The sequence below is a fragment of the Camellia sinensis genome, chromosome 9 (assembly GCF_055761805.1).
Source record: "Camellia sinensis isolate YWXY chromosome 9, ASM5576180v1, whole genome shotgun sequence".
Lineage (NCBI taxonomy): Eukaryota > Viridiplantae > Streptophyta > Magnoliopsida > Ericales > Theaceae > Camellia > Camellia sinensis.
The window spans coordinates 82328281-82351915 of NC_138969.1; the positions used below are offsets into that span (position 1 = coordinate 82328281).

The 23635-nt window shown below is 37.1% G+C and overlaps 1 pseudogene across 1 annotated transcript; it reads left to right on the forward strand.

The window, feature by feature from the left end:
* The first annotated feature begins 1371 nt into the window (after positions 1 to 1371).
* Positions 1372 to 23093, forward strand: LOC114278582 (IQ domain-containing protein IQM3-like; annotated as a pseudogene). The gene is made up of 10 exons (XR_014341291.1): positions 1372 to 1682; positions 2161 to 2275; positions 2774 to 2783; positions 18298 to 18347; positions 18522 to 18610; positions 20004 to 20091; positions 20254 to 20400; positions 20507 to 20599; positions 21675 to 21776; positions 22312 to 23093. The product of XR_014341291.1 is annotated as an IQ domain-containing protein IQM3-like (transcript).
* Positions 23094 to 23635: the final 542 nt, after the last annotated feature.

Genomic DNA, 23635 nt, shown 5'->3' on the forward strand with positions numbered 1-23635 from the left:
CTAATAATCTAATTTGTCATCCTATAAGAACCTAATTTTACAAGCCCTAATTTTTCATACTATAACAACCTAAGAACTTCCGACATCAAAATCCTAAATTGTTGACAAGTTCAAAAAAAAAAAAAAAAAAAAAAAACCTACCATGGCCACAATTGTTCAATCTCAAACAATAGTATAAAATATTTAAATTCCAATGCAATCAGTTTTCCCATGAAGAATAAAAATTATTTTGCCCTCTCAAAACATAAAAATAACAAATTTTATGTCACTTTTTACCTTCATTAATGGAAATAAAATCATTTGCAAAGAAAATAAATTAATGCCCACATTTTAAATAACATACAAAATATGAAAGAAATAATTTCGATAATTTTTTTGGAAACAAAAATTTTGTACATCATTGACAAACGATTATAATGACAACCATTTCATGAAAAACGAATATAAATTCATTTCGACAGAAATTAATATAATGACAACCATTTCAAATAAATTACAAAATATGATAAATTAATTTGCAAAATTTTTTTGACAAAAGATTTTGTTCAACATTGATGAACCTAGATCTTTCTTGCAAAACATATCTTACGAATAACAAAATTTTATCCTTTTCAAAACCCTAGTTTCAGTAATCCCTAATTTCGAAATTAAAAATCCCAACTCGCAAATGAAAACCCTCATTTATGCATTACAAACCTGAATGTGGATGTTTGCTGAAGGTCTTCCTCGTTTCGCCGGTGGTGTCGCATTGCCCGTTCTTCGTTTGGTTGCTCTTCATCGTCGGTCTTCCTCTCCTCTTGAGTTGTGGTGAGTGAAAATGTTGGAGTGTGTAAAACGGATTTTGTAAAGACAACTCAAACGTGAAATAGAAAATGTTATTACAAAACGGCTTTCATAAAGCCGTATTCTAAAACGGCTTTGCTAAAACCATTTTTTGAATTAAATTATTTTTGGCAAACAATATTTATGTTGAAAATATAAATTGGGAAAAAAAATACTAAAAAATGGATTTAAAAAACCATTTTTAATTAAGTCAAAATTAATTACACATTAAGTAAAAAAGGCTTTTCAAATGCCATTTTTGTGGAGAGAAATTTTATTATTTTTTTATTCACAAAAAAGGGCATTGGTAAAGTCGGTTTTTGGAAAATGGCTTTGGTAAAGCCGGTTTACCCTATAATGAGAATAAAGTGAAAAACACACCCTATAACGGGACTAAACTTTTGAGAATTCCATAGTCAGGGAAAAACACCCCACGACCAACACTTCTCTCTCTCTCTCTCTCTATATATATATATGTATATATATGTTGGTGCATTTGTAGGGTTTATGTATATATATGTTAGTGGATTTGTAGTGTTTGTTTAAGTAATGGAGATCATCGATACTCAAAGCCTTTCGAACTTGGATCTTAATTCCAAACCACCATTCTCTTATAACTCCATCAACATTTGCACCGACGCTGCTTCCCAACAACTATCTCAGTCGACTGTCCTAAGCAGAGGTTTCAACTCTCCGGCGGCGATGACCAGAATGACAAACAGTGGTGATGTGAGTGGCGATGGTGAAGTACCAAATAATAGTGAGTCGAGTGCTGCTATCATGTGGGTGCAGAAGGTTTATCGGAGCTACCGCACCTGGCATATGTTAGCCGATTCAGCAGTTGTAGCCGAGGACCTCTGGTTGGTACACTCCACCCCTCCCTCAGAGCATGTCCAACCCCTCATCATGTTTCATTAAATTTAAATTTGATAAAAAATATGAAAACGATAATCCAATCGTTTCATTAGTTTGGTATCAAATTGTAAATGTCTTAAATTTTTCCTCAAATTAAAGATGTCCAGTGCCTTTTATCAAATTACTGTAGATAGTGGTTAGTGTAGAGCACTAGACGACCGGCTGGTTGTTTGGCGCTAGTCGACAGCTAGACATCCTCTTGGTTGTCCTCCAGTCAACCGGTGATTCGATGAAACTCCGTTGAACGTTCAACATCAAATGAAGTTTTTACTTAAATTTTTACTTAATTTTCATAAAAAAGAAAAGTAAAGGTTAGAGATACTCTCATTAGATATACTAATTACACATTTATTACTACAACATACATAAATTAATACGAATGCTTTAATTTATACTTTTAATTTAGTGATAATTATTTTGAAGGTGGTAGCCAATCGACTATGCTAGATTGAATCAGAGTACAATTTCCTTCTTCAATTTTTTGAAACCAAAGACAACAGCATCGCGGTGGAATCGAATCAGATTGAATGCTTCTAAGGTTTCATCTTCTTGTCTTGTGCTAAAAAAATTAAAACAACAGAAATTATAAAGCCATCTCCAGTCTAATTTGAGTAAAAATGTCATTTCATTATGCAGTAGTAATCCAATGGCCAAACTCAAATTTGAGTAAAAATTTGGTAAGTGTCTCAATTGTAAATTTAGAAGCTATTATTATTATATCACCCCAAATTGTGTTTAGAAATTTGAGTAAAAAAAAAAAAGTGTCTCCCTTGATTTCAATTAAAATTTGAGCAAAATTCATTTTGATATGAGTTTGAGTAAAGGAGGGGAGAGAGATTTTGAGCATTTTTACTCGAATTTAAATTTGATATGGGTAAAGGATATGGATTGGAGATGCCATAATAGTGGTGTACGTTTTTTTGCTCAGTACCTGTTATAGATTTCACACTTTTTTTTAAAATTTTTTAATTTTTTTAATGTTTTAATTTTTTCATAGAAGTGAGTAATATGACTTGTTAATTGGGCTCCTGGGTAGGTGGGTAAAGGTGACGAGCATTCCACACCATGTGAAAGTGGTTTTCTGGAAGTCAAGAATGGAGGCTACATAAGTTTTTTTTCCAACTTAGGGTGGTTGTGTATTAAGCTTGCCATTTATGTTTATGGTTAATGGTTGGCAAGCAAAGGTTGAACTTTGGCACTCCCGTTTGTGTATAAAATGGGAAGAGGTGAGCTGAGTTAGATCATCCGAAAGAGAAGGAAACACAGAGAGTGTAATCTGTGAGTGAGAGTGCTATAGAGAGCGAGTGAGGTGTGAGTGTTGTACAACTCTCTCCGGGGAAAAATTCTATAGTGGATATCTCTCCCGTGGACGTAGCCTATTGTCGAATCACGTAAATATCTTGTCTCTTTTCTGTGTGTGATTGATTTCTAGTGTGCCTTAATCCTAACAAGTGGTATCAGAGCCGCGTTGGTCGATTTTTGAAAAAACAGGGTGTGTTTTTCAAAATTGCCTAAAAATCAAGTTGCTCGAAATTCACTTTTGAGCATACTAAGAGGAAGCTCTCGCCGAGAGGAGTCCAGAATTGCAAAGCAGAGCCCCAGACGAAACTCCACGCGCTCTTACGTGTCACCTAAAGAAGGTGCGTGAGTCCTAGTCTCACACACGTGCTACACATGCCGTTGATAGTGCCGGCACGTCTCACCAATCTCAGGCATGCGCCTGACGCGCGACTGAAGGAGAAAGGCGAGTGAACTACGCGTGACACCAGCGTTACTGCCACGCGTCACCGCCACATCATCAACACGTGTCTACCACTTCATCGCCATGCGTCCGCCATGTATCCAACACGCGTTTTCCATGTCAGTGCCACACGTTTGCCACGTGTTTGCCACGTCAGCCGTTTTTGTCCAGTCAACCAGTCAGTTTGACCCGACCCGACCCAGAGACGGTGGAGTTATCCGGTGCTACGCGGCTACAGTACATCCATAGATCTAAACTGTTGAACTTATTTTGGCTAGATTTGAGGCATTTGAAGTCCGATTTTGATGATCCAACAGTGGTTTCCAACTATTTGGAGTATTCAGAAAGATTCGTACGGTTAGATTTTTGAATCAGAATTTCTGTGAAAAGTAAGAAGACGATGGAGGAATCCACATCAACTTCAAGATCCATGATCCAGTTGAATCGTTCCAATTATGCAATCTGAAAGTCACGAATGGAAAACATCCTATATTATAAAGATTTGTTTTACCCTATTGCTTTAAAAGGGATTAAACTAGAAGAAGTAAAGGATGAAGACTGGATAAAGATGAACCAGAAGACTGTCGGTTGTGTCAGACAATGGATAGACCACTGTGTGTTCCACCATGTCACCCAGGAGATAGATGCATATGTCCTCTGGACAATGTTAGAAGGAATGTACTAGTCAAAGACTGCCCAGAACAAAGCCTTAGTGATGAGAAAGCTTGTAAATCTGAAATTGAAGAATGGTGTGTTTGTCGTTGAGCACACCAGTGAATTCAAGAATCTGGTGAATCAACTTGCAACTGTCAAGATGCCCTTGGACGATGAAATGCAAGCCGTTCAACTACTCAGTTCTTTACTAGACAGCTGGGAGACGTTGGTGGTTTCTCTCAGCAACTCTGCACAAGAGGGGAAGCTGACCATAAGCATGGTCACAGACGCCATGTACAATAAAGAGACAAGGAAGAAAGACATAGAAGGTAATTAGTCCCATGCTCTTGTCATAAAAGATAGAAGCAAAGACAGAGGTAGAGGAAGAAGCAAGAGTAGAGGCAAATGGAATAACAAGAGTAAATCCAGAGACAATAAAAATCAAGGTAACTCTAGCTTCACTTGCTTTCACTGTGGCCGGGAGGGTCACATAAAGAGAAACTGCCCAAGCCGGAAAGATAAAGGCCAAAGCAGTAAGTCAAAGAGAGATGAGAACATGACAGCCACAACAACTGATGAAATACTTCTTGCAGTTGGTGAAGAGAAGGATTGCCTTCACGTGGCTGACCACAGTTGTACAAAGTGGGTGATAGACACAGCCGTATCCTATCACACCACTTCCCATAGAGAACTCTTTAGTTCGTACAACGTTGGAGATTTTGGCATTGTTTGAATGGAAAATTCTAGATATTCCAAGATTGTGGGCATTGGAGACATTCGTATTCAGACTAATGTCGGACACAAGTTGGTTCTCAAAGATGTAAGGCATGTTCCAGATTTGCGCCTAAATCTTATCTCCGGAAGTGCCCTGGACTGACAAGGCTATACAAGTACATTTGGAAATGGCCGTTGGAAGCTGACAGGAGGAGCTTTGACAATCGCCAAAGGAGAGATGTTTTCAATATTGTACAAGACTCAAACAAAGATCTGTCTGGGAAGTCTTAATGTAGCAGAAGACAAGGAGTCACTAGACTTATGGCATAGAAGACTAGGTCACATGAGTGAGAAGGGATCGAATCTGTTGGCAAAGCAATCCAAGATACCCTTATCCAAAAGGAGTGCTCTGAAGCCGTGTGATTATTGCCTTTATGGCAAGCAGCATCGAGTATCATTCAGTTCAACGAGCAAGAGGAAAACAAAAGTGCTTAGTATGGTATGCTCGAATGTTTGTGGCTCAATCGAAGTGGAGTCACTTGGCGGCCGCAAGTATTTTCTGACCTTCATTGATGATACATCAAGCAAGTTATGGGTGTATTTCCTAAAAACGAAGGATATGGTATTCCAGCACTTTCAGGAGTTCCATGCAATGGTGGAAAGAGAGACCGAGAAGAAGTTAAAGTGTCTTCGCACAGACAATGGTGGCGAGCACATTTCCAATGCTTTTGAAACATATTGTGCTAGCAGAGGTATTTGGCATGAGACAACAGTTCTCAGTACCTCACAACACAATGGTGTGGCAGAGAGGATGAATCGCACTATTATTGAAAGAGTCAAATGCATGCTCAAAATGGCAAAATTGCCAAAGTCATTCTGGGTTAATACCTCCCATACAGCCTGTTATCCCATCAACAGGTCGCCTTCAGTCCCGTTGAATTTTGCAATACCTGAGGAAGTCTAGTCCAGAAAAAAGGTGTCATATTCTCACTTGAGAGTCTTCGAGTCTACGACGTTCACACACATCTCCAAGGAAAACAGACAGAAGCTTGATGACAAGTCCACTCCATATATATTTGTGGGCTATTCAGATACAGCATTTGGGTACAAGTTGTGGGACCCAATGAACAAGAAGATGTTTAGGAGCAGAGATGTTATGTTCCAGGAAGACCAGGCAGTAGCAGATTTTGAGAAGTCTGCAAAGTCTAGAGATGTCATCACTCCAGACTTGTTCCCATCTCTTGAGCCATCACAAAATGCTAGATGTTATGATGTGCAATAAGAGGTGTCAGAGTTGCAGGATCTTATGCCAGAAATTGAGGATCAGGAGGAAAGAGATGAAGACCGAGATGAAGAGGGTGTTAAGCAGGGGGAGCAACCTCCTCAACTAGAGGCAACTGGGCCTCAGTTGCGGAGATCTGGAAGAGCTGTCGTGCCATCAACTAAATATCCCGCTTCTCAGTATATTCTGATTACTAATGACGGGGAGCCCAAAAGTTTTTCGGAAGCGAAGAGTCATACAGAGAAAGATTGCTGGACACAAGCCATGAAGGAGGAGATGAGTTCTTTGCAAAAGAAACACACTTATGAGCTTGTTTCACTTCTAAAGGGCAGGAAAAAACAAATGAGTGTACAAATTAAAAAAGGATGGCAACGGTAAAATACTGCAGCATAAAGGCCGCTTGGTGGTCAAAGGTTTTGGTGTCACGCCCCAAAATTTGGATAATTAAATATTAAACTAAGACTAAACCCTAATTAATATTCCATCATCCAAACCCTAGGGGTGAAACAAAAAAACTAAAACACCAACCAAACCATCCACCATAATCTCATAAATAACAAATACCTCAACATCAAGGTAGCAACAACTAGTCAAAACAACTAAAATGAAGTACGGTTACAAACCATACCAAATTATTCCAATACTAAAGTCATAAAAATAATAATAATAATAACAAATACATAAACTACTAACAACCCTAAACTCAAAAAAAAAACAAAAGAAATCAAAGAGATATGCCCAAAAACTTTAGTTACTTCTCGTCACCACCGTAGCCTCAACTAAACCTGCAAAGGAAGCTCAGTTACGCTCAAACAGAACGTACCCGAGTTGCCAAGAGACAAAACGGGTCAGTATACGAGTATACTGGTATGAGTACAAGATTTAACACCCACGTGTCCACTTGACACAGACAAAGATACATTTAATTTTTATCACGGGACAAGACAAGTAGTTCCAACCGTACCGAGACGAAGGGGTAGTTTCCCGAGATACGGTGGCATTTAGTTTCTTGTCCGTACACAATGATATATAAATTGATTATAAAATAGACAAAATAGAAATAAAAAATATGGTGGGTCAACCCTGCATAAAAAGTTAGTAAGACCCACCATCCTGCAAAACAAATAAAGTTAGTATAATTTAATCATAAGTAACTTATAAAAAAAATAAAAAATTACACCGTTTCATACTTAAATAATTCGAATTGATTAAAACTCAAAGAACGAAAGTTGTAAAAAATCAAATTTCCTATAAGATAGCGCAAACGAATTTAACAGAAACTGAACAGGTTAAGAGAAAAACTTGATATAAAAATCTAGACAGAATTCAATCGAAAAATCTGAAGCTGAAAACGAACCAAAACTGCCCTAAGATGATTTTTTTCGAAAAATTTCAAAACACGAAAAGTGTGCAGAATAATGTTTTACTTCAGTTTATGCGAAACCAATAAAAATGAGCTCGTTTCATGGGTTAAAACAACCTATAAAATCTGCATTACCAAAATGAATCAAACCGACAATAACCAAGGTCATCCGATTATAAGTTCTAATCGATCTTTTTAATAAAAAGTTACAACACAAAAGTTGTCCAAAACCACGTATACATGCCTCTCCTCAAATTTCATAATTTATTGAGGTCGATTACTATTTTTCAAGATGTACAAATCAATAAACTCATAATTAAATTTTTGTACCTTAACTCCACCACTTCGGCCCTCCCCTTCCGGCCTACACATATACCCCATGTGCCTCTCGTATACCTAACACCGCTCCGAAGCCAAACTTGCACGGGGATATCGTCCCGAGTTTGACTCACACTCCCCGGATGGTTAGCATATACGTACGCGCGCAAATCAAAGCACTCGTCTACTCATGAGAACGAGGCAACAATATATATATACACAACATCTCACACATGAGAATAAACATAACAATGCCGAGCATAAGGCATTCAAATAAATCTCATAATCCTCACTTTTTGTTATACACTCTTTCTCACAACACTTAAATACAACAACAATCCATGGAGTCATGGTGGAGTATAAGGAATTTATCTATAGGTTCTTAATTAATTTTAATTTTATATAATCATGAGTGTGACTACAATCATAAAATCAATCCTTATGAAAACTCTAAACCTTGCATATACAACTAATCAAAATAATTAAAATTAATAAATCAATCATCTAAAAATCCTAAACCTTACATAAACAACTAATCAAAATAATTAAAATCAATCAATCATCTAAGAACCCTAAACTTTACATACACCACTAGTCAAAATAATTAAAATCAATCTATCATCTTTATGTGAATACAAAATCAAACGAATATCAAATAAATAAAAATAAATAAATAAAAACAAAGAATTAAACATAAATCAAGGAAAGTGAGTTTTGTACTCACAATATTATTTTGAAGATCAATAAAATATTTAGAGAGCTAAAGGAGCCACCAAAACAAAACCCTATTCCTTTTATTTTTTTCCCTCTTCCTTTTTCCCGGTGTTCCTCTTTATCTCGGCTTTCTTGGTTTTTTTTTCTTTTCTTGATCTTGGTTTTCTTTTCTTGATATCTCTCTCTCTCTCTCTCTCTCTCTCTCTCTCTCTCTCTCTCTCTCTCTCTCTCTCTCTTTTTCTCTCTTTTTGTTTATAACCTAATTGACTACATATTATATATATATATATATATAACCTAAATCTCATCCATAACAACCTAATAAACTATTATATAATATTATACAACAATTTATAATATATATAAATATAAATATACGATATTATATATATATATACAATTTATAATATATATAAATATAAATATACGATATTATATATATATATATATATATGTAAATAACAAATATAAATACACCTTTCTTTTTTTATATATATAAAACAAATATAAATATTTAGATTAATTATATATAATTAAATAACACATTAAATTAATTAATTACCACATTAAATTCATTAAATACCACATTAAATTCTCATGTAACCTACACAATTAATAAAGTCAAAAATAAAATAAGATATAATAATCATAATAATAAATAAATGACTTAAGAAAATTAGGGTCGTTACAATATACACACCTCAAAAGAATCTCGTCTCGAGATTTGATAGGAGAGGGTATTAAGCAAAAAGTTCAGGATGCATACGCCGAACTTTCTCTTCTAACTCCCAGGTAATGTCGTTCTCATCTTCACTCCATTGCACTTTCACCAAGTTCACTTTCTTGCGCCGCAACTGCTTTACATCCCGATTTAGAATAGTAACCGGTCGCACCACATACGTTAGATCATCACTAATCTCCAACACTTCTGGTGACACTACTTGGGAAGGGTCTTGTACACACTTTCGCAATAAAGATACATGGAACACATTGTGAATCATAGATAAAGCAGGTGGTAGAGCCAATTTGTAAGCCATATTACCAATCCTCTCAGTGATCTCATATGGTCCCACAAATCTAGGTGCCAACTTTCCCTTCTTTCCGAACCGCATGATACCTTTCATCGGCGAAACCTTCAAAAACACAAAATCTCCGACATTCAACTCAATCCCCTTACGTTTTCTATCAGCGTAACTCTTCTAACGACTCTGTGCAGTTTTAATACGTTCCCGAATAATATTTACCTTCTCTGTAGTCTCCCTCACCAACTCTGGCCCTAACAACGGCGCATCTCCTACCTCCATCCAACAAGCAGGTGATCGACATGGCCTCCCATACAAAGCCTCAAAAGGTGTCATCCCGATACTAGAGTGATAACTATTATTATAAGCAAACTCCACCAATGGCAAGTGTTCTTCCCAAATACCACCAAGATCGAGGACACAAGCTCTCAACATATCCTCTAAGATCTGATTTACCTGCTCAGTTTGCCCATCTGTCTGGGGATGATAAGTTGTGCTCAAGTCTAACCTAGCACCCAAAGCATGCTGAAAACTCTCCCAAAACTCTGCCACAAACAACGGATCACGATCCGAAACTATAGAAACGGGTGCGCCATGAAGTCGCACCACCTCCCGAATATATAGCCTAACTAGTTTAGCCGCAGTTCGGTGAACACTAATAGGAATAAAATGGGCAGACTTTGTGAGTCGATCCACTATCACCCAAATAGATTCATTGCCTCACTTAGACCGCGGCAATCCATCCACGAAATCCATAAAGATGCACTCCCACTTCCAAGTAGGGATCTCAAGAGGCTGCAACAGTCCAAATGGTCGTTGATGTTCTGCCTTAACCTGTTGGCACACATAATATCGAGAAACATACTCTCCTACGTCCTTCTTCATACCTTCCCACCAAAACGTTCTCTTCAGGTCATGATACATCTTAGTCCCACCAGGGTGAATGGTATATCGGGACCTATGGGCATCATCCATAATCTCTTTCCTCAATTCAACAATATTAGGTACTCACAACCTGCCCTTGAATCGCAATCCCCCATCTGAGTCCACAGACCAATCAGTAGGACAATCATCGATCAAATCCACTACAAGGTCATCGAGCTTGCTAACGAGAAACCCATTTAAATTTTCCAACTGACGAGCTTGACCCAGTAACGTCGGCTGTACGGTCAAACTACCAATGTATGCCCTCTCAGCACTCTCTATTGGTTGAATATCATGCATCGAAATTAACTCCAAGGACTTCCATTCTTGAATCATCAAAGAAGCCATAATCTCATGTTGTACTAAGTGCATCAGCGACTACATTTCCTTTCCCTGGGTGGTAAAGGATCTCGAAATCATAACTACTGATAAATTCAACCCATCTCTGTTGCCTCATGTTTACCTCTTTTTGAGAAAAGAGATATTTGAGGCTCTTGTGATCTGTGTACAACTCAAAGTGCTCCCCAAACAAGTAGTGTCGCCACACTTTCAACGCAAAAACAACCGCTGCCAACCCTAAGTCATGAGTAGGGTATCGCCTCTCATGAGGTTTTAGCTGTCGAGAAGCATAAGATACAACCTTCTGATGCTGCATCAATACACATCCCAACCCAGTTCCACTTGCATCAGTAAACACTACTAACTTTTCCCCTTGTACCAGTATAGTTAACACCGGTGCTGTAGTCAACCGCTGTTTTAACTCCTGGAAAGCTTTCTCACAATCATCTGTCCATATGAATTTCACATTCTTGCGGGTCAACTTGGTCATGGGTGCTGCAATAGTGGAAAACTTCTCTATAAATCTTCTGTAATAACCGGCTAGTCCTAAAAAACTTCTCACCTCTGTAGGGTTCGTGGGCTGCTTCCATTCTTTGACCGTAACAACTTTTTCAGGATCTACCGCTATCCCCTGATTGGACACAACATGTCCTAAAAATCGAACTTCTTTCTCCCAAAAGTGACACTTACTGAACTTAGCGTATAACTGTTGCTCCCTCAAAGTTTGCAACACAACCTTCAAGTGTTCTCTGTGTTCCTCCTCATTCTTAGAATATACCAGGATATCATCTATAAAGATAATCACAAACTTATCTAGATACGGTTGAAAAATTCTGTTCATCAAGTCCATGAAATAGACAGGAGCATTAGTCAAACCAAAAGGCATTACAGGAAATTCGTATAACCCATACCGGGTCCGAAAAGCAGTAAGCGGTATACTTTCCTCTGACACACCCATCTGATGGTAACCCGTTCTAAGGTCAAACTGAGAGAAAATGGCTGCCCCCTTCAACTGATCAAACAAGTCATCAATTCTAGGTAGTGGATACTTGTTCTTGATAGTCACCTTGTTTAGCTCTCTGTAATCTATGCACATACGGAGAGTGCCATCTTTCTTGGAGACAAAGATCGCGGGTGCTCCCTACGGGGAGTTACTTGAACGAATGAACCCTTTCTGAAGCATCTCTTCCAGTTGCTTCTTCATCTCCACAAGCTCTTTAGGCGCCATTCTGTATGCCGCCTTAGAAATTGATGCAGTTCTTGGCACTAGGTCAATGCGAAATTCTACTACCCGTCGAGGAGGAGGTCCAGGTATCTCCTGAAATACATCTTCAAACTCATGCACCACATCTACCTCACTAATATCCTGCTTAGGAATTTCTACCGAGCACAGAAAACTCGTCATCACCGACTCTTCTCCATCGCTAGAAGTGTGGGTAAGCCGTGGCATTCCGGGAATATCTATATTTACAGTCCTTCCAGCACAATCTAGAGTTACAAAGTATTTTCGCAGCCAATCCATACCCAAAATAATTGTGAACCTTTCAAACCCTAACACAATTAGGTCTGCATGCAAGACTTTACCCGTAAAATCAATCTCAAAATCTTTACACAACTCATAAAGAGTAACTGCCCCTCCTAAAGGGGTCTCAACACGAATAGGTCTAGACAATGAGGTAGTTACAATATGTTCTCTTTCTACAAACTGTCTAGATATAAAAGAATAAGAGGCACCCGTATCAAAAAGAACTCTAATGGGTTCTTGAAAGAGATTAAAAGTACCTTGCACTTTGTCAGTTCCTGGCATAACAGCAAATGCCCTGGCTGGAGCTGCCTGACCCTGTCGCGCCTGCTGTTTCTGAGGGCAATTCTTGATTACATGTCCCAACTGCTGACACCCAAAACACTTCCTATTGATCGGTTGAGGTGCTACTGGTCTGATAGGTGGGGGTCCCTCCAACTGAGGTACGGGAGGACGATAACCCAACTGTGACACTAGCTGCCGCTGTCCTTGATAACCCTGGAGGCGCGGACCACCCTGTCTCTGATAATAGTGCCCCTGTGGCTGGAAATTTCCCTGGGGCCAGAAATTATCCTGATGTCTGAAATTTAACTGACTACCTTGCTGTTGTGGCCTCTGAAACTGCTGACCCCTATGTCTTTGATCATAGGGTCTGTATCTGTTCCCATCCTGCTGCTGGAAGTGACTCCCTCCAGAAGTTTCTCCGACCTTGGCCTTCCCTTCTTTAAACTGCTTCTTTTTTTCCTCATACTTTAGTGCCAAGTCAAGAACCCTGTCAAACGGTTCAGCATCAAAGGGAATAAGGGACTTAGACAGGTAATGATTCAATCCCTTAATAAACTTCTCATTCTTCTTCTCCTGCGTATCGTTCAAGTAAGGGGCATAACGGGACAACTCATTAAACTTGGTAACATACTCGATCACTGTTCGACCCCCTTGAGTCAATTTCGAAAATTCATCACTCAGTTGAGACCGAATAGCGGCAGGAACAAACTTTCGGTCAAAACGAATATTGAAATCTGCCCAAGTCAAAGTCGTCAAGTCTACACCCTCCTTCCACGAGTTCCACCAAAATAGGGCTGCTCCCTCAAGCTGATGTGTCGCCAGCTCCTATTTTTGGACCTCGGTGAGCTGCATACGACCAAACACCATCTCACATCTCTGAACCCAAGCGTCAGCTGCAATAGGTCCTCCATCTCTAGAGAATTTTTGGCCTCCCAAAGAACCAAAGTCTTTGTTTCTCTTCGCAAAGGGATCTCCCTGCTGGCCTTGATTATTGTTCTGCACAACCTGAAGTAATTGAGCCATCATCTCTCCCACATTAACTTGCACCGTATTGGTTGCCTCGGTAGCAGTCGCCGTTGCCGCTGTCGCTGCGTTAGCAGCTGTTCCTTCCCCTATGCCATTGGACTCAGCGCTTCTCAAATTATACCTTCCAGCCATCACCTTCAAGTTAACACACAAAAAGAATTCGTTCATGAACACTTAGAATAAATTCAACCACCAACCTAAACCAGCTAACCCGTGTTTCCACAATCCGAGGATCACCTAAACTCTCACAAGTCTAGGGTAACCTAGAGCTCTGATACCAAACTGTCACGCCCCAAAATTTGGATAATTAAATATTAAACTAAGACTAAACCCTAATTAATATTCCATCATCCAAACCCTAGGGGTGAAACAAAAAAACTAAAACGCCAACCAAACCATCAACCATAATCTCATAAATAACAAATACCTCAACATCAAGGTAGCAACAACTAGTCAAAACAACTAAAATAAAGTACGGTTACAAACCATGCCAAATTATTCCAATACTAAAGTCATAATAATAATAATAATAATAATAATAATAATAAATACATAAACTACTAACAACCCTAAATTCAAAAAAAAAACAAAAGAAATCAAAGAGATATGCCCAAAAACTTTAGTTACTTCTCGTCACCACCGTAGCCTCAACTAATCCTGCAAAGAAAGCTCAGTTGCGCTAAAACAGAACGTACCCGAGTTGCCAAGAGACAAAACGGGTCAGTATACGGGTATACCGGTATGAGTATAAGATTTAACACCCACGTGTCCACTAGACACAGACAAAGATACATTTAATTTTTATCACGGGACAAGACAAGTAGTTCCAACCGTACCGAGACGAATGGGTAGTTTCCCGAGATATGGTGGCATTTAGTTTCTTGTCCGTACACAATGATATATAAATTGATTATAAAATAGACAAAATAGAAATAAAAAATATGGTGGGTCAACCCTGCATAAAAAGTTAGTAAGACCCACCATCCTGCAAAACAAATAAAGTTAGTATAATTTAATCATAAGTAACTTATAAAAAAAAATAAAATTACACCGTTTCATACTTAAATAATTCGAATTGATTAAAACTCAAAGAACAAAATTTGTACAGAATCAAATTTCCTATAAGATAGCGCGAACGAATTTAACAGAAACTGAACAGGTTAAGAGAAAAACTTGATATAAAAATCTAAACAGAATTCAATCGAAAAATCTGAAGCTGAAAACGAACCAAAACTGCCCTAAGATGATTTTTTTCGAAAAATTTCAAAACATGAAAAGTGTGCAGAATAATGTTTTACTTCAGTTTATGCGAAACCAATAAAAATGAGCCCGTTTCATGGGTTAAAACAGCCTATAAAATCTGCATTACCAAAATGAATCAAACCGACAATAACCAAGGTCATCCGATTATAAGTTCTAATCGATCTTTTTAATAAAAAGTTACAACACAAAAGTTTTCCAAAACCACGTATACATGCCTCTCCTCAAATTTCATAATTTATTGAGGTCGATTACTATTTTTCAAGATGTACAAATCAATAAACTCATAATTAAATTTTTGTACCTTAACTCCACCACTTCGGCCCTCCCCTTCCGGCCTACACATATATCCCATGTGCCTCCCGTATACCTAACACCGCTCCGAAGCCAAACTTGCACGAGGATATCGTCCCGAGTTTGACTCACACTCCCCGGATGGTTAGCATATACGTACGCGCGCAAATCAAAACACTCGTCTACTCATGAGAACGAGGCAACAATATATATATACACAACATCTCACACATGAGAATAAACATAACAATACCGAGCATAAGGCATTCAAATAAATCTCATAATCCTCACTTTTTGTTATACACTCTTTCTCACAACACTTAAATACAACAACAATTCATGGAGTCATGGTGGAGTATAAGGAATTTATCTATAGGTTCTTAATTAATTTTAATTTTATATAATCATGAGTGTGACTACAATCATAAAATCAATCCATATGAAACCCCTAAACCTTGCATATACAACTAATCAAAATAATTAAAATTAATAAATCAATCATCTAAAAATCCTAAACCTTACATAAACAACTAATCAAAATAATTAAAATCCATCAATCATCTAAGAACCCTAAACTTTACATACACCACTAGTCAAAATAATTAAAATCAATCTATCATCTTTATGTGAATACAAAATCAAACTAATATCAAATAAATAAAAATAAACAAATAAAAACAAAGAATTAAACATAAATCAAGAGAAGTGAGTTTTGTACTCACAATATTATTTTGAAGATCAATAAAATATTTAGAGAGCTAAAGGAGCCACCAAAACAAAACCCTAATCCTTTTATTTTTTTCCCTCTTCCTTTTTCCCGGTGTTCCTCTTTGTCTCGGCTTTCTTGGTTTTTTTTTTTCTTTTCTTGATCTTGGTTTTCTTTTCTTGATATATCTCTCTCTCTCTCACGCCACACACACAACACTCTCTTTTTCTTTCTTTTTGTTTATAACCTAATTGACTACATATTATATATATATATATAACTTAAATCTCATCCATAACAACCTAATAAACTATTATATAATATTATACAACAATTTATAATATATATAAATATAAATATACGATATTATATATATATATATGTAAATAACAAATATAAATACACCTTTCTTTTTTTATATATATAAAACAAATATAAATATTTAGATTAATTATATATAATTAAATAACACATTAAATTAATTAATTACCACATTAAATTCATTAAATACCACATTAAATTCTCATGTAACCTACACAATTAATAAAGTCAAAAATAAAATAAGATATAATAATCATAATAATAAATAAATGACTTAAGAAAATTAGGGTCGTTACATTTGGACAGAAGAAAGGAATTGATTTTGATGAGATCTTCTCCCCAATTATGAAGATGACTTCCATTCAAGTAGCTCTAGGATTAGCAGCTCGCTTGAATCTGGAGATAGAACAGATGGACGTCAAGACTGCCTTTCTCCATGGTGATTTGAAGGAAGAGATCTACATGGAGTAACCAAAAGGATTTGAAGTTAAAGGGAAACAGAACTTATTCTGCAAACTAAAGAAGAGTCTCTATGGCCTGAAGCAGGCGCTAAGACAATGGTACAAGAAGTTTGATTTATTCATGGTGGATCACGAGTACACAAGAACAGTAGCAGACCATGTGTATATTTTCAAAGGTTTTCGGATGGAAACTTCATCATTCTACTGTTGTATGTCGATGGTATGCTGATCATCGAACATGATATTGCTATGATCAACAAGTTGAAAAAAGACTTGTCGCAGTATTTTGACATGAAGAATTTAGGCCCAACATAGCAGATTTTGGGCATGAAGACTGTTCGTGACAAGAAAGCCAAGAAGATATGGCTGTTACAGGAGAAATATATTGAACGGGTGATTGAAAAGTTTAACATGAAAGATGCCAAGCCAGTTAGCACACCACTGGCCAACCATTTCAAGGTGACAAAGCGTTCGTGTCCCACGACCAACTCTAAAAGGAAAGAAATGGAGGCAATCCTTTATTCTTCCGCAGTAGGAAGTTTGATGTATGCAATGGTGTGTACCCGGCTAGATATAGCTCACGCAGTTGGCGTTGTGAGCAAATTCCTCGCCAATCTAGGAAAGGAGCATTATGAGGCAGTCAAATGGATTTTTCTGTACTTGAAGGGAACTTCAAAGATGTGTCTATGTTTTGGGGGAGCTAAACTAATTTTAAAGGGTTTTATAGATGCTGATATGGCGGGTGATCTTGATGGTAAAAAGTCTACATCAGGATTTCTGTTCACCTTTGTAGGGGGAGCTATTTCATGGCAGTCCAAACTACAAAAGCGTGTTGCTTTATCTACAACAGAGGCAGAGTACATGCCACAAATGCTGGAAAGGAAATGCTGTGGTTAAAGCGGTTTCTCCAAGAATTGAGTCTATAGTAGGAAGAGTACAAGGTACATTGTGACAGTCAAAGTGCAGTTGATCTGAGCAAGAATTCCACATACCATTTACGTACAAAGCACATTGATGTTCGGTATCATTGGATATGTGAAGTGATAGAGAAGGAGTTATTGGAATTGGTCAAGATCCACACAGATAAGAATCCAGCCGACATGTTTACAAAGGTGATCTCGAGAGAAAAACTCGAAGTATGCAGGGACATTGCTGGGACAGACTTTCAGTAAGCATTCTACGTCTCATAGGTGTGGAGGGGGAGAATTGATGAGCATTCCACACCATGTGAAGGTGGTTCTCTAGAAGTCAAGAATGGAGGCTACAAAAGTTTTTTTTTTCAACTTAGGGTGGTTGTGTATTAAGCTTGCCATTTATGTTTATGGTTGATGGTTGGCAAGCAAAGGTTGAACTTTGGCACTCCCGTTTGTGTATAAAATGGGAAGAGGTGAGTTGAGTTAGATCCTCAGAAAGAGAAGGAAACACAAAGAGTGTAATTTGTGAGTGAGAGTACTATAGAGAGAGAGTGAGGTGTGAGTTTTGTACAACTCCCTCCGGGAAAAATTCTATAGTGGATATCTCTCCCATGGATGTAGGCTATTGCCGAACCATGTAAATATCTTGTCTCTTTTCTGTGTGTAATTGATTTCTGGTGTGCCTCAATCCTAACAAAAGGTTTGGATACCAAAGCACAAAAATTGGCTTTCCAACATTGGATTGAAGCTGTAAGTTTTCCTACTCCTTCACCTTGTGCCCTCCTTTTATGTTATTGCCCTTTTCCATTACCTTATACTAATTTACAGTATTGGTTTTTTCTAATTCATATATTTTCCTAGAGAATAGCATACCTTCTTACAAAGTAGGCGTTTAAAATGTTTGTTTTACTCTGCGAATTGTAGATTGATCCAAGGCACCGTTATGGGCATTGCTTGCATATGTATTATGAAGAGTGGTGTAAAACAGATGCTGGTAAGCCATTCTTTTACTGGTAGGAGAAATTTTCTTTTAGTGATCAGTTTTTTTTCTAATTTTGCATTTTAAATGTTTTTGTTTTTTGTCTTTTTTATAAATTCCTAATTTCTTCAAGATATAATGTTTTTTATTTTATTTTATTTTGAAAAGAAAATCATTCATGGTCTGATTCTGACCCTCCTATGAGGCCTGATCAAGGACTAATTGGTGCTTTTACCTTATCTTATAATCATAGAGTAATGTTAGAAACTCCAAAAATATAATCCCTATATTTACCCACACTAATGTGTCAGGGGTTTGAGTCTTGGTTGGCTGATTCCTAAACAAATCAACAACTCACATGCAACAGTCCACGTCATTGGGGTCAAGTTAGGGGTCTTAAGCATTTTTAATAATGATAATGGTGAATGAGGGGCATATGCAATAACTAATTGCTTTTGCGGGAGTGCGAGCTGCAGTTGGCACTAGTCAGTTACTGCTTCCCCACTGTCTTTTCCATTTTGGCCTAAGTCTCTAGGCTTTGACCCCAACAAATATTTCAGAGTAAAGAGATACATCTATACCCAAACAAAAATTGATGTTTTGTAAGTGTAAGATGGTAAAAGCTGAGGTGTAAGAAAACTAAGATGGCCCAAGTGTCCTAATCTTGGGCAGAATTTGAGATTCTATCATTGCACTTTCTTCATGATTATAATTGACTGCTTAATTTGTAATCATCAACAAACCTAGTTGATGTACTGTAGTAATAGCAGGGATGCCTAAACAAAGTCACCTATTAATTTGTGAGGTGATGTTGATAATTGTATGCTTTTAATTTAAAAAACAAAAACCCAACTTTCCAATGGAAAGATTGACCCTACTATGAAAAAAAATAAGGCAAACAAATTTGGTATAACAGGCATTTTGCTTAAGTGCAGTAGTGAATATGCAGCACAAATGTCATTGTCTCTATGCTGTCTATAATTTGTTGATGTCACAAAACATATTTTCTTTCTTAAGTAATAAACTCTTGCATCATTTTATTTTGCAAGTAATTCCCTATAAGAAATGATGAATTTAACTAAATCAAATAATTTATCTATTTTTTCCAGTTGATGCCATAACAAGCTCATTGAAATAAGGTAGGACAATACAAAACAACATTGCTTGTATATGATCCTTATGCCACGTTCAGGAAACATGAAGTGATAATAACAAAATAGATAACTCGGGGTTAATAAGAAAAAATGGAATCTCAAATGCAGTGACAAAATTGAAAAATAAAATAAAATAAAATAAAATTATATTGTTAAGTTGTATTAGTTATGTTTTTCTCTCCTTTAAAGCTCTGACGCTGCATGGATTGTAAAGCAAAATTTACTGTCAAATAAATCAGATGCTGAAAACCTTCTTATTTCTACTTGTTGCAGACTAGATATTGGAGATGGCAAAGAAGTTGAACTTAAAGATTGCCCAAGATCAATGTTTCGGCAACTATGCATCAAATATCTTGGACCTGTATGTGCTCTCATTTTTCAGTTATTGCTGGAGCTCCCTATGAAAATTGTATTTCTGATTGCATTATTTGAAACTGCATGGCTGGCTGTTAGTTCTAACTCATTCGATACTAATGTACTACTGCTTTTCTTTTAACGTGGTTGATTTTTGCTGAAAAATCAGCTAGAGAGAGAACAATATGAATATATTGTTGTGGAGGGGAAAATAGTGAACAAACATAGTGGAAATTTTCTTGATACAATCAAGGGAATGCCACGGGTAAAATGGATATTTGTGGTGAGCACCTCCAAGAGACTTTATGCTGGTCAGGTGAGACCTAAAATAAACAACATAATAATTGGTTTGCCAGTTTTCTTCTATTTTCTATGCTTTCATTGTGGTTTGAAGCTTAATTTTTTTTTTTTATTACTTTCAGAAAAAGAAAGGACTCTTTCATCATTCCAGCTTCCTTTCTGGAGGGGCTACTCTAGCTGCTGGAAGGCTTGAGGTAGAGGATGGAACACTTAAGGTAATAGTATTTTTCATTGTGCATGTTGAAACTTATTTGTGTGTGTTTTCCGTCTCTTTGTTATTTGATTCTAATTGATTTCTAACTCAATTTTCCCATCCATGATTCTCAAAATTTGAGTCACGGTAGTTGATGCTTTTCTGAAAAAGACCCAAGTTCAACATCAGTTTTTTCATGGATCCTTTCATGGTTGTACAATTATGACATGATTTTGAAAATCCTTGCTAATTTTTTTTAAAAATAATTCAACTATTGTCAATTTCATGGAAAATCTTCACACCTGTCTGTTGACTGATTGTAACTGCTTTTAACGATTTTCTCTAGCAGATGAAAACGAAGATCAATTATTGTATTTCAGTCTTTTGGATTTGGGCATTGCCTTGTTGAACAAATTATTTCATCCTAAATGATGAGTCACAACAAGTACATTTTAGAACTTCCAATTTTAGCATAACAGGAATCTATTGCCTTTGTTAGTTACTGTAATCAGTAAAGCTCTAATTCACGTCAAATGTGCATAGTCTGGCAAATGAATGAACTACTAGTCTACTACCCATGCATATATGTGCATGTCAATTCCTGCTGGCAGCTGCTCAAGTATCTAATTGATTTGTTTTTCTTGTAAATAGTAGGGTCAAGAGTAGCTTGAAACAACCTCGAAAAAGAGTAGACTAGGTGGAGTTTTCTTTTCACTTTTATTTTTTATTTTTAATGTCTATAGAAACGAAAAGTATCTCATTGTGATCTGCAAATCATGTCAGGAAGAGCTGGTTTGTGTAAAATATTAGGATGTTATGCTCACGGAACTTAGGTTTCTCTCTAAAATCTTTGAAGTCTCTTATTTTAAGAAGTAAAATAATTTTAAGACTTGTTTAAACTGATATTAAAACACAATTAGATAATTCAACTTTCTGTAGAGGTTTTGATACCCTTTCTCTGGTGAACAGACATTATTTTCTATTCAGCAAAACATATGTATACAGGCACATGTGCATACATCTAAATGAAGTATCACAGTTGACTGATAGATATTCCCTAGCATATGATCTGTGACTTTTTAAATTTATTTTTTCAGTCTATATCACCATACAGTGGACATTACCGGCCAACTGATGACAGCCTTGACAACTTTTTATCACTTCTTAATGAAAATGGTGTGAACCTTGATGAAATCGAAGTATGTGATATTCTTTTCTACTGTGTCATTAGACTCTCATAGATCTGTTGATTAGTGTGTTAAACCTCCTGCAAGGGAGGTGGCTGTAAGGTGCAACTTCTTGCCTGTGCAGCACAAACTTGTTTTGAATCCTCAAAAAAGGGTTTTGAGGTTAACATCAAGAGATAAGCTGGTTAAACACCAGATTTCATATGAGCCCTGAGTTGGTTATATGACACCTGGAAATACCCTTGACTGTTGGTGTACTTTCAGCTGTCATATAGCTTCCTCCTGCCTTTCATGGCAATTGGCATATTTTTAGTTTGTAGAGCTTCTTGATATCTTTTAAGTCTACATACACATACTTAAACTACAAAGTACCAAGAAAGTACATGTCAGTGACCATCTCTGAAGATGATTGAATGAGGATAATTTTAGTATGCCTACCATGCTGACACGCACATTCTGGGTACTTTTCTAACTCGGATATCCATATATTTTCCTGTTCGCCACAATTTGTCTGATGGTAAATTTTCTTTTGATCTCTTGTTTTCAGATACGCAAGGCAAATGAGGATTATGAAATTTTTGAAGAGAGCAAATTCAATAAAGAAGAAATTGCAGCTGAACTTTCAACAAATTCAGAATTCCATCAACTTCATATTCTGAAGGAAGAGGAAAAATATATAACCTTAGAACTGACTGAAGCTCCAGAAACAGAAACCAAAAGCAATTACAGCAGGACTCTATCAGGCGGTCTTCGTAGCCCAAGAGCTGAGGTGCCCTAGAAAGCTATATTGGAAAGAATTAATTCCAAGAAGGTAGCCAGTTCATATCAACTAGGTCATCAACTCTCGCGGAAGTGGTCAACTGGCACTGGTCCGAGAATTGGTTGTGTTGCTGACCACCCTGTAGAATTGAGAGTACAGGCGCTTGAGTTTGTCAACCTCTCCTCAAGAACTCCACCGCCATCATGGTATAGGCAGATGGCTGGTCTTGCATCACCTACAGCTTGCCCTGCATCAGATCTCTATAATGGGCATTCGATCTCCAGTGTCTAAATCTGTATTTCTTCCCCTCCAACTTCTAATACTTCTTGATTACAGGCTTTTAGTTGATGTAAATGAACTAGAAGTATAGCTGAGGAGAACCTATGATGAATTGAAATAATAAGTAGGTAGCAAGTTCAAAGTTTCAGTTAAAAGTGAGTCAAATTGTTAGTTATTCTTGAGCAGGAAACGGTTCTTGAACTGCACAGGCTATAAATAAGATAGGAATTCTCTGGTTGTTCAGAAATAAAATTCATTTACAGAGCTTTTCATGCTTTGTTTTCTGGAAATCCTATTCTTTCTCGTCGACTTCTTTGGGCTTGCGTCACATTCGCCTGTATGTCACTTGAGCTTTTTAAATCCATCTCCATCTTAATTTCCCTTAATCTTGTTTCAAATTTTTACTGATATTGATTCCATTTTCTTGAAGCACAGATAGATTGTGTGTTGTGTAATTCAAGCACTTGGAGAAGATCTTATTCGTAGTTAAAATGATAATTGAAGTTGGATCTTGTTTTTCTTACCAAAAATCTAAATGAGTCACCACTATGATTAGATCCGAAGGATGTCACCTTTGTTAGGTTTTTATTCTTGGCAATCCTGTTTGACAAAACTCTTTTCAGTTGTACTTGTTTTCGCACTTTTATTTCACTGAGGCTATGAGTTTTTAGATGCGAATCCAACTTGAATTGTGCCTTGCAGAGAAGTTTGTGGTGCTAATTCTTTCATAATTGCCACTTCGCTGACTATGACGGGAAAGCAAAATGCAAAAATGCATTCGAAGTTGCTTGTCCGTTCGAGCGAACATTCCCTCGCTTGAGTGGAGAAATCT